Raw genomic sequence first — 13,409 nt, 5'->3', positions numbered from 1 at the left:
GAGAGCGGTGGATTGCCCCCCTCCCCCTCCCCCAGTGGGGGTGTGGCCTAAATGCGCTCTGTCTCTATGGACCAATTTAGTGTTTGCAAACAGTGATGATGTTTTTTGTGGGCAGAGTCTATTTGGTGGCAGAAAATGACAGTTTTCAAGTAGCAGTCTATGGAAGCCATGGGAAAAAAGAATAAAAAAGATAAATTGGAGTTTGAGTTTAAATTTGAGTCAAAATTCTGACTTTATTTTCGCAATACTGAGATTATATCTCACAGTTCTGCTAAGAAAAATTGCACATCATTCTATCTTTTCCCTTTGCCTCAGAATCATGAGTTTACATCCCACACTTCTGTTTTTTTTTTCTCAGAATTGACAAACTCGCTATTGTTGAGTTAAATCAAGTTCTATCAAGTTATATAAACTTGCATTTGCGAGAAGAAAAAATCTGAATTGTGAGATTTTATAGATTTAAGTAGTATTTTTAGTATTTCTTGAAGTACATAATATGTCCCCTATGGACTGCATATGTGAATATTGTTTAAATCAAATTCATACTTTAAAAGTAGAGTAATCATAGCAGGTTTCATCCATTAGACTGTCCATTTAAACATATGCGTTTGGCTTCAAATGGCGCCTTTGATGATAGTATACTGTAACAATGATTTGCATTCTGATTCTGACATCCAAAGGCACAACAATACATGTTTTATCTTATTCCATGGATTTTACTCGTTTCCCTTCGTTACCAGTGTTTTTCTGCCACTACAATGTGTGCGCAGCTGCAAATGACGTAACTGCGTAATCTATTCCAAATTGGTCTATAGTATAATCAATCTATTAAGGCTCTCAGGATTACTTTAAAGATGTAAATCCAAACAAAAGATTTGGATTCTTTGTTAGCCATTGTTATTTTACAACACCTAATTACTCTACTAGTATTGTTAATGTAATTCTTCTCAGGCAGGTACACCGGAAATCTAATAATAGTATAAAAGAGAAATGTCACAATGGCTTGATTACAAGAAGACTACAATGTGTAAGTAGAAATGTTGTACTTGTCTGTCTGCATGTAAAAGGAAATGATGTCAATTATTAGAACACACAATAACAGAAGTATTTAATTATTAGCGCATACTGTCTTTGAACAGCTGTAATTTGAATGACTGTTCGATTAGTCACAAATACCTTTCACCACCGCTATAACCCATTTTCAAAGGGAAGTCTTAAATAAACAGAAAAGATCCAAAGTCTCTTGAAAAGATCCCTGACTTCCGATTTCCATTAAGAACCAAGAATTAATATTTTAAAATGTCAATAGGCCTCATACCCTCTAGGCATGAAACACTACCTGTGAAATATTTGTAATATGACTAAGTGTGTGTGTAGGTGTTGCAGAATTTTAGGCCCATATATGAGCCAATACTACAAAGAAATACCGCTTGACTTGACTTGATAGTTTCTGTCTAGCTTCTTTTGCAATTAGTGATAACATTGTCATTGACACTCCTTTTCCTCATACTCTCTCTTGGGAAAATTCATTTTTTGTGTCTGGTGACTTAATAAATAGCTCTATTATCCTTATAACGCTGATATATTTGAATATCCTTTAGTTTTAACACTATACAGATAAGAATATTTCCACAAATTGTGCAGCTTGTTGTGAAGTGTGCAGCTGCTTTCTAGGTAATCAGATGGTAACAAAACTAAAATTCTAATAAACTTACACTGAAAGATGGGCTTGGCTGTATCCAGTATACAACACTTATTTCTCATAAAAAAAATCTAATAAACAGCATAACAACAGAAAAGCCTTCTGATGGACAGTTACAGTAGCAGTCTGTTCTAATGGAACAATTGAACAGATCTGGCAGATCAGCTCAGAACCTTAGATGACTGTACAGAAAGAAAATCACTGTTAATTAGAATTTAAAATGTTCACGTACTAGGTTTTTCATCCAAACCATTATACATACACACTGACACACACACATACTCACATCTGATTGTGACAGTTTAATTGCTAATGTTTGGCTCGTACCTCCAGTTTGGTGACCAGTCACCTGAAACTGGAATTTTTGATCTCTAAACTGAAACAAAGAGAAGGAAATCCCCATTCATACACCAATTTGGAAAATAAGTCACTGGGAGAACAACCATGTCACATTCATTTTAGGTCAAGACATACACTTCTGAATGTTGTGTGGACCACATTTGTCAAGCACAACTAAGCTATTGTAAAACTACAGCTTGAACAAAGATGTTTTAGTATAATGAATTATGATGAATATGCAGTACTGACTGTAACTACAAAACAACATTTGGTCTCAAACTAGCACTCATTGTGCTACCCATAATTAAATGCCAAACTTCTCCTATCATTTAGTCCACTTAAACCTCATATCTTTCTTAAAAATAAACTTCACATTCAGAACAAATGGATAGAACCAAGTCTCTTCATGAGAAAATAAGATGGCATTGACACAGCCATTTGAGTTGTATTTTCAGAATACAAATTTTCAGAATTTTCAGAAAGTAGGGCTGGGTAAAAAAAAGGATTTCTCCATTTTAAAAGATTTTAGGAATGTATATCGATTCATAAATCCCATGAATCAGTTAGTCTGGTCTGTTTTCAGTTAGCCTAATAAATGAAACATTATAACGCACCTCCCATCCAATAAATCGCAATAAGCATTGTGCTTTCCCTGCTGAAAAAAAAAACAGTCTAGGTTTTAGCTGGTGGCCAAAACCCCTCTAAAACCAGCCTGCTGACCAGCTAAAACCAGCCAACCAGCCTAGGCTGGTTTTAGCTGTTTTTTTCATCAGGGATACCATTTACCATTTTTTTAAAGACGAATTTGACTTTATTGAGTATAATGCAAGTGTTTGTATACAAATCAGTTCATTTTAACCTTCTATATTACAGTACCAACTGCCTCTCATGTATTTTACAGCGTTAGTTGTTTATTTTCCATTAAGAAAATTTGGCATCCCTGCTGAAAAAAACAGCTAAAACAAGCCTAGGCTGGTTGGCTGGTCTTAGCTGGTTTAAGCTAGAAGTAGCTGGTTTTAGCTGGTCACCCAGCTTCTCAGGCTGGTTTTAGAAGGTGGTCTCCCAGCCTGACCAGCCTGAGAAAATGGACAAAACCCCTCTAAAACCAGCCTGCTGACCAGCTATGAGGCTGGTTGGCTGGTTTTAGCTGTTTTTCTTTTAGCAGGGATGTACGTATAACGTTATTAAATACATTAATTTGAATCACAAGCTCGGAACCAGAATCGAATCGTGAATTTTGTGTCAAAATCCAGTCCTATCAGAAAATGTCCCACTTTGCATTTGCCTAGTTTTTAGTTCAACCTCCTGAGGTGGATGAGCAACCATTTCTGAAGGTTGAACCCATTTCAGTGACGAGTTTTCATGGAAAAAAAGGTTTACACCCTGTTTGGTACCCTCTTCTGTAAAGTGCCACATATCTTAATCAAGTAATTTAGAGGGCTTTCCCACAAACTCCTTCGCAGATACAACCAGAAGGAAACCCTGAATCACAGAAGGGTTTTTTTGAGACCCAGTGACAGCTCAAGCATCCTTGATACTTCCTGCACTCTGTTTGTTTGAAGGGGAATGTTTCCATTACACTTCTACACAGGTTAACATACCCTCCTAACATAGTCATAGCTTGAGCGTCCACATAGTAATGCATGTCAACAACAGGCATGCCTTCTAAATATCAGGTGTTTATGTGTAAAACATAACAATATGACTTTGTCTGAAAATTGAGTTTATCAGAACCACATTCTGGAAACTAAATATTTAACATTTGAGCTTTCCTCTAAATATTACCAAGTCATATTCTGAGACATTTTTGGTTTAAAATAGCTGTAAAACTGAACTATGATCAGGTTAAACTCACTTGTTTACATCATGTAAACAGGATGACTAAACCAATTTTGATTACGTAAACATTTTTAGGAGGCTTAAAGTAGAGACAGCAGTATGTTTAAGCAGGTGGCGTGAAGACTTTTAAGTTGAAGCAAATTTGGCCATATTTGATTTATTTTGTTTATTTATCATTGCAAACACAACCAAAGATATGCACGAAACACTAAAGCAACGCTGCTGTGTCATAAAGACTTCTTAAAGGTCAACACACACATTTGTGCTCATGTAAACACAAGTACACATAAACAAGAACCTACGTGACACAGCTCCCATCCAAGCATGACATGCTGTATTTGGCGATAAGATTTTTCTTATCACGTAAGAATCATCAGAGACTAAGTATAAACTAATGAAAGTGACTGGGTGCGGCTCAAGATCAACTTTCCATTAAATATCATATTATTATTTATTTACTCTTCTTTACTTACAGCTATTCATTTAGTCAGTTTTAAAAATAGTAGCGGGACCTAAGGGCTGGGGATGACAAGGATGTTTTGGCCTCTTGAAAAATGATTGTACAGCTCTAGATGCGTAAGTGACAGCTGTCTAATTGCTGGATTTTCTCACGTCTCCCCTGAGGGTGTGGTGGAAGAGGGTAAATCAGGCATAAAACACCTGTGAAAAACAACTGTTTTTGAAGTGCATCATTTTGGAAGTGTTGTCATACTTTCATGACAGCGATGCTATGGTAATGTGTGGTATTGGTTAATGATGTAGGCTGGAAGCTAAAACATTGTAGGTTTGAAATCCACACAGGGTGAGACGTGAGGTGTCACCAATGTGCCCTTAAGCACTAATAGTTCATGAGTAGTTCACCCAAAATTAAACATTTTGTCACTGTCTGACTTTTTTTGTTCTTTTTCATTCCATGAATGGTGACAAGGAGTATTCATGTTTAAAGGACAAAAGGACCATAAAAGTACAATAAACGTGGTCCATGTGACTTATGAAGCTATATTCAATGCCTTCTATAGCCATAGCTTTGTGTAATGAGTAGACTGTAATGTATTATTTACTCATCTTTCTTTAATGAAGTGTAATAATGTAGTGACTTTTTTGAATCAGTAATTTGGAATGCTAATCTAATTTGCCAAATCATGCAATTTCAGCAAATGAGGCTTCTTTACATCATACTTTTTGAATTCAAATGTTTAGTTGTTGATCTTATATATGATCTTATATATTATATATATATGTTATATGTATGGTTTTAATAGGTCTTGGGTCAGTTTTATAATGTAGGTTAAATTTTAATGAAGTTTCTGTAATTGCCTGTTTCATTCCACTGAATAAAAAATAATAAAAAAAAGGTTATTGCAACTTTTTATCTCACAATTCTGTTTTGTTTTTTTCTCAGAATTGTGAGTTTGTACCACACAAAACTTTTTTTTCTCAGAATTGTGAGATATGAACTCACAATTGTGAGTTATAAACTCTTAGAATTTCTCTTGTTGGCTTTTTTTCAGAATTACGAGTTTATATCTTTCACAAAGATATCTTTTACTATCTATTCACAATTCTTACTTTAAAACACGCAATTGCAAGATATTAAGTCAGAATTGAGAGATATAAACTCACAATTCTGCAAACATGTCAGTCTTTTCCCCCCTCAGATCTGCCTATCTTGCAATTCTGATTTAGAATTCTTTGAGTCTGAGTCTGCCTTTTTTTCTCAGAATTGTGAGTTTATATCTAGCAAATTTTTACTTTATAACAATTGTGAGTTAAGTAGTCAGAATTGAGAGATATAAAGATGTAAATTCTCAACTGTGAGAACAATAGTCCAAATTGCGAGTTTAGATCTCACAATTCTGAGAAAAAAACGATGAATTGTGAGATGTAAACTTGCAATTCTGAGAAAAAAGGTCAGAATAGCGAGATGTAAACTCACGATTGTGAGAAAAATAGTCCAAATTGCGAGTTTTTATCTCACAATTCTGAGAAACAAGAGTCAGAATTGTGAGATGTAAACTCACGATCGGGAGAAAAATAGTCTGAATTGCAAGATATAAATTCGCAACTGTGAGAAAAATAGTCAGAATAGCGAGATGTGAACTCGCAATTGTGCGAAAAATAGTCTGAATTGCGAGTTTATATCTCACAAATCTGAGAAAAAAAAGCAGAATTGCGTAATGTAAATTCGTAATTGTGAGAAAAATAGTCAGAATTGAGAGTTTATATCTCACGATTCTGAGAAAAAAGGCAGAATTGTGAGTTTAAAGAAATTGTTCATGGAAAAAGAAAATGCTGTCATTATGTAGGCCTACTAGGCCTCTTGTAGCTCCAAACTGGTACTGCTACACAAAATTAGAGTTTAATGAGTTTGTAAAATATGCTAATTTGTGAAAAGCCTAAATTAAAATTAAAATCGTTGTTCATCGAAAATTGACATCAGCTTGACATCTAGCTCTGGCTTTCCTTAGTGAGTTCATGAGAAGTCTGATCTGTTTCATTTAGTTGGATTCTTTCAGTGAATCGTTTGATCCAGTTCACAAAACAACTCGGAATGATTCGTTCATGAATCAGACGGATCAAGACAGGGTACGTTGCCACAGAAATATGCTGCATATACGGACACGCTACAATACATGAGTTGCGAGTTTATATCTCACAATTCTGAGAAAAAAGGCAGAAATGTTAGATGTAAACTCAAAATTATCCTTTTTATTTTTTATTAAAATAAAACTGGCAGAAACGATCTTCCATTAAAAAAACACATGAAACAAGCACTACAAATTAATGACATAACACAAATTTTATGGACACTTGATATTACATGATATTTAATGATTTGTAGATTGCAGTTACTTTGTCTTGCTTGGGCTGTGTTTAATCATTTTGCGACGCACCTGAATTTTTAAAACTGTCAGTACAATTATGTACTTGAAAACACTAGCAGTAACTTGTCTTTTAAAATGACGCACACAATCGAATCCTTAAAATTTCCGATTTCGATTATGCATTGTCACGTATCAGGAATGTAGCGCGAAAACGGTGCTCGATTATAAAAGTGCATGTCAGTATACGCAGCATATTTTCGTGGCAACGTACGCTATCTTACTGCGGTCACACCATCTGCGCTTCGTAAAAGTGCGGTCACGCCATCTCCGCCTAAAGTTACGTTGCGCGCCTATATAGATATTTACGGTAACAGACACCTCCGACCTAACGCGGCGCATTTCATGTTACTAAACTGCTTTTAAGAACTGCACACCGTAGTCAGGACCAATGCTATTAACAATCTCTCTATCTCTGTCTCCCCCCCCCCAAAAAAAACTATTAATCTGACATGCGCAAAAAATCATAAAAAAATAAAAATCGAATTCTTTTCTTCAAACTCCAACAGATTATTGTTCTGCATCCTATCACTGTGGTGATTTACATGCTGTTTAACGGTTTCATTATTTTATAATTGAATACCAAAGTTTTTTTTTTTATTTATACCATTTTTCTCAATATAAATTTTTTTTAATCATAAAAATATGAAATCAAACTAATACTCCAGCAGATTATTGTTCTGCATGTCCTGTATGTTATATGCTGTATCATTTATTTTAATTACATACCAAAGTCGACATAAGCAATTGACATTGCTATATAGGCATTTTAAAAATTCATAAAAAAATGAAATCAAATTGTTTTCTGAAAACTCCAACAGATTATTGTTCTACATCTCCTCAAGTACCACTGTGGTGATTTTCAAGTTGTTTTACTGTATCATTTTTTAATAATTGCATACCAAAGTCGACATATGCAATTGACATTGGTATATAGACATTTTAAAAATTCATAAAAAAATTAAATCAAATTGTTTTCTGAAAACTCCAACAGATTATTGTTCTTCATCTCCTCAAGTACCACTGTGGTGATTTTCGAGTTGTTTTACTGTATCATTTTTTAATAATTTCATACCAAAGTCGACATATGCTATTGACATTGGTATATAGACATTTTAAAAATTCATAAAAAAATGAAATCAAATTGTTTTCTGAAAACTCCAACAGATTATTGTTCCTCATCTCCTCAAGTACCACTGTGGTGATTTTCAAGTTGTTTTACTGTATCATTTTTTAATAATTGCATACCAAATTCGACATATGCTATTGACATTGCTATATAGGCATTTTAAAAATTCATAAAAAAATGAAATCAAATTGTTTTCTGAAAACTCCAACAGATTATTGTTCTTGATCTCCTCAAGTACCACTGTGGTGATTTTCAAGTTGTTTTACTGTATCATTTTTTAATAATTTCATACCAAAGTCGACATATGCTATTGACATTGCTATAAAGACAATTTAAAAATTAATAAAAAAATGAAATCAAATTGTTTTCTGAAAACTCCAACAGATTATTGTTCTTCATCTCCTCAAGTACCACTGTGGTGATTTTCAAGTTGTTTTACTGTATCATTTTTTAATAATTTCATACCAAAGTCGACATATGCTATTGACATTGGTATAAAGGCATTTTAAAAAATTCATATAAAAATTTAATCAAATTGTTTTCTGAAAACTCCAACAGATTATTGTTCTTCATCTCCTCAAGTACCACTGTGGTGATTTTCAAGTTGTTTTACTGTATAATTTTTTAATAATTGCATACCAAAGTCGACATATGCAATTGACATTGCTATAAAGACAATTTAAAAATTCATATAAAAATTTAATCAAATTGTTTTCTGAAAACTCCAACAGATTATTGTTCTTCATCTCCTCAAGTACCACTGTGGTGATTTTCAAGTTGTTTTACTTTATCATTTTTTAATAATTTCATACCAAAGTCGACATATGCTATTGACATTGGTATAAAGGCATTTTAAAAAATTCATAAAAAAATGAAATCAAATTGTTTTCTGAAAACTCCAACAGATTATTGTTCTTCATCTCCTCAAGTACCACTGTGGTGATTTTCAAGTTGTTTTACTGTATATTTTTTTAATAATTGCATACCAAAGTCGACATATGCTATTGACATTGCTATATAGACAATTTAAAAATTCATAAAAAAATGAAATCAAATTGTTTTCTGAAAACTCCAACAGATTATTGTTCTTCATCTCCTCAAGTACCACTGTGGTGATTTTCGAGTTGTTTTACTGTATCATTTTTTAATAATTTCATACCAAAGTCGACATATGCTATTGACATTGGTATATAGACATTTTAAAAATTCATAAAAAAATGAAATCAAATTGTTTTCTGAAAACTCCAACAGATTATTTTTCTTTATCTCCTCAAGTACCACTGTGGTGATTTTCAAGTTGTTTTACTGTATCATTTTTTAATAATTTCATACCAAATTCGACATATGCAATTGACATTGCTATATAGGCATTTTAAAAATTCATAAAAAAATGAAATCAAATTGTTTTCTGAAAACTCCAACAGATTATTGTTCTTGATCTCCACAAGTACCACTGTGGTGATTTTCAAGTTGTTTTACTGTATCATTTTTTAATAATTTCATACCAAAGTCGACATATGCTATTGACATTGGTATAAAGGCATTTTAAAAAATTCATAAAAAAATTAAATCAAATTGTTTTCTGAAAACTCCAACAGATTATTGTTCTTCATCTCCTCAAGTACCACTGTGGTGATTTTCAAGTTGTTTTACTGTATCATTTTTTAATAATTTCATACCAAAGTCGACATATGCTATTGACATTGGTATAAAGGCATTTTAAAAAATTCATATAAAAATTTAATCAAATTGTTTTCTGAAAACTCCAACAGATTATTGTTCTTCATCTCCTCAAGTACCACTGTGGTGATTTTCAAGTTGTTTTACTGTATAATTTTTTAATAATTGCATACCAAAGTCGACATATGCAATTGACATTGCTATAAAGACAATTTAAAAATTCATATAAAAATTTAATCAAATTGTTTTCTGAAAACTCCAACAGATTATTGTTCTTCATCTCCTCAAGTACCACTGTGGTGATTTTCAAGTTGTTTTACTTTATCATTTTTTAATAATTTCATACCAAAGTCGACATATGCTATTGACATTGGTATAAAGGCATTTTAAAAAATTCATAAAAAAATGAAATCAAATTGTTTTCTGAAAACTCCAACAGATTATTGTTCTTCATCTCCTCAAGTACCACTGTGGTGATTTTCAAGTTGTTTTACTGTATAATTTTTTAATAATTGCATACCAAAGTCGACATATGCTATTGACATTGCTATATAGACAATTTAAAAATTCATAAAAAAATGAAATCAAATTGTTTTCTGAAAACTCCAACAGATTATTGTTCTTCATCTCCTCAAGTACCACTGTGGTGATTTTCAAGTTGTTTTACTGTATAATTTTTTTATAATTTCGTACCAAAGTCAAGACAAATGCTGTTTACATTGCTTTATAGGTATAAACAAAATATAAAAATATGAAATCAAATTGTTTTCTGAAAACTCCAACAGATTATTGTTCTTCATCTCCTCAAGTACCACTGTGGTGATTTTCAAGTTGTTTTACTGTATCATTTTTTAATAATTTCATACCAAAGTCAACATATGCTATTGACATTGCTATATAGACAATTTAAAAATTCATAAAAAAATGAAATCAAATTGTTCTCTCAAAACTCCAACAGATTATTGTTCTTCATCTCCTCAAGTACCACTGTGGTGATTTTCAAGTTGTTTTACTGTATCATTTTTAATAATTTCATACCAAAGTCGACATATGCAATTGACATTGCTATAAAGACAATTTAAAAATTCATATAAAAATTAAATAAAATTGTTTTCTGAAAACTCCAACAGTTTATTGTTCTACATCTCCTCAAGTATCACTGTGGTGATTTTCAAGTTGTTTTACTGTATCATTTTTTCATAATTTCATACCAAAGTCAAGACAAATGCTGTTTACATTGCTTTATAGGTATAAACAAAATATAAAAATATGAAATCAAATTGTTTTCTGAAAACTCAACCAGATGTTTGTTTTGCATCTTCTCAAGTACCACTGTGATGATTTTCAAGTTGTTTTACTGTATCATTTTATAATAATTCCATACCAAAGTCGACATATGCAATTGACATTGCTATATAGGCATTTTAAAAATTCATAAAAATATGAAATCAAATTGTTTTCTGAAAACTCCAACAGATTATTGTTCTACATCTCCTCAAGCACCACTGTGGTGATTTTCAAGTTGTTTTACTGTATACTTTTTTAATAAAAAGTCGACATATGCTATTTACATTGCTTTATAGATATACATTTTTTTATAAAAATATGAAATCAAATTGTTTTCTGAAATCTCCAAACGATTATTGTTCTTCATCCCCTCAAGTACCACTGTGGTGATTTTCATGCAGCTTAACATGCAGTTTAATTGTTTTTATAATTGCATACCAAATCTGGACCAATAATATTTCTCTATAAATACATGATTAATAAAAACATAAAAATATGAAATCAAATTATTTTCTGAAAACTCTAAAAACAGATTATTAGTTCCCCTTCAGTCGAATCACTACGACGTTACATTGGGAACTCGCATGAGAGACCAATCATCTCTGAGCCTTATTCAAAAGTCCAATGAACATTGGCGAGTGGTATTTTCGCTTTGAGAGCCTCTCATGCTCAAGCCGACAGAAGAAAAAGAAGTGTTCCTGCGGGAGCCCGTTTTCACGGCCTCAACAAAGCCTCCAGCTCTCCAGCGAGCAAGCCCCATTGAGTGCACAGTGGTGCCGCGGTTTCCTGCCTGGGCAGACCGGGACTAAAAGAGCAATTTCTCACGGCTGTGTTAGACGTTCTTTTAAGAAAGGCTTTCCGGAAGGCGTTTGTGGGTGCGGCAGTTACCTCACCTCTCTGGACGGACATGAACGCTGTCTCACATGTCTAGGTCGTGAACATGCTGGGGCAGCGTTCCCGGATGGTTCGTGGGTTCATTGCGAACACATGACCATGGCTATGCTGAAGTCTCACCGCTCGTTCGTGAGACGGCTCCACTCATCGTCCCGCGGTAGGCGGTTAAACCATCAATGTTTTTCAGCCACCGTGGGAGACACGAGGGAGACTTGCAGATCACTGTGCCAAGCGTGGTCCCGCCGAGATGCCAGAGCAGTACGCTTCCCCGCATGCCGGGCTGAGCGTCTCCTTTGGCACTCCACAGGAGGAGGAGGTGTCTGTTGCAGCATCAGAGGGAGAGTCTGAGAGTGAGGATGCCATCCCGGCGGCGCAGCACCCCTCCGAGGTTTCTTCCCAGAGGTGCACGAGGAGCTGGTCAAAATGTGGCGGGCACCTTCTTCATCTTGCCCGCTCCCCAGCTCCTCTCCCCTCGCCACCCTCCGCCCCCAGTTCGACGGTACCCACATTTTCTCAAAAAGAGAAACCAGGGAAGAAGGTAAGCACTGCTTAGTGCAGGTTGACTCTTCTCCAGGACGTACATCCTTCTGGGTTCAGTCTCTTTTCCCTGTCTCCCCCCAGGCTGCCCCACCACGGTCACGACGGTCAATTCCCTTGCTACTGCCACGGTGGTTGATACGGACGGTACGGCATGGCTTGGCTTTGCGATTCAGCTCTCCAGGCGTCCGCCCAGGTTCAGAGGTACCCTTTACATTTTTGTTCCCATTTTGTTACCAGAGGTACCCTTTTCAAGCTTGCCTCTGTCCTGCTTGCGGAGGATACGATCCAGCCTGCCCCTCCAGCCGAGATGAAGTTAGGCTCTTACTGTCTCTACTTCAACGTGCCCAGAAAGAATGGTGGATAAACACCCATCCTGGATGGAGCTCTGTTTCAGCCCCTTTTCAGGCTACCGGATCAGATGCTCACGATGAAGTGCATACGAGTATGCTTCCGTCTCCAGGGGTGGGTTGAAGAACACTCGCTGTTACGTCTCGATTCCTCCCCGGCTCAGACCCCTTCTGCGGTCTGCCCCCGGGGGTCGAGTGTTTCAGTGCAAGGTGCTTCCATTTGGCCAGTCCCCTTCTCCCCGCATCCTTCTTAAGGTCACGGGAGCTTTCCTGTCCCCTCTTCGGCAGACAGGGATTCACGTTTACAACCGTCTCGATGACTGGTGCCTTTCAGCTCACTCGCGAGTTCAGTTGTCAGGATCTCATGTGCTCCGCCCCCCAACCATGCTTCCGTACAACTGGCATTCCTGTAGGGTCCCCCACAATTGGCCCCCAGGACGTTGGGAAGGTTACATTAACACTCCCACCTGCTAGCACGTATACCTGCCGGCACGTGGGATTGTGCCAACTGCTATATCACAGCTATGCAGATGATACCCAGATTTAACTAGCCTTATCGCCAAATGACTACAGCCCCATTGACTCCCTCTGCAAATGCATTGATGAAATTAGTTGGATGTACCAAAGCTTTCTTCAATTAAACAAGGAGAAAACAGAAGTCTTTGCATTTGGAAACAAGGATGAAGTTCATAAGGTAAATGCGTACCTTGATGCAAGGGGTCAAAAAACAAAAAATCAAGTCAAGAATCTGGGTGTGATTCTGGAGTCAG

The sequence above is a fragment of the Garra rufa genome, chromosome 13 (genome assembly GCF_049309525.1).
Source record: "Garra rufa chromosome 13, GarRuf1.0, whole genome shotgun sequence".
NCBI lineage: Eukaryota > Metazoa > Chordata > Actinopteri > Cypriniformes > Cyprinidae > Garra > Garra rufa.
This window is presented reverse-complemented; position numbering follows the sequence as displayed.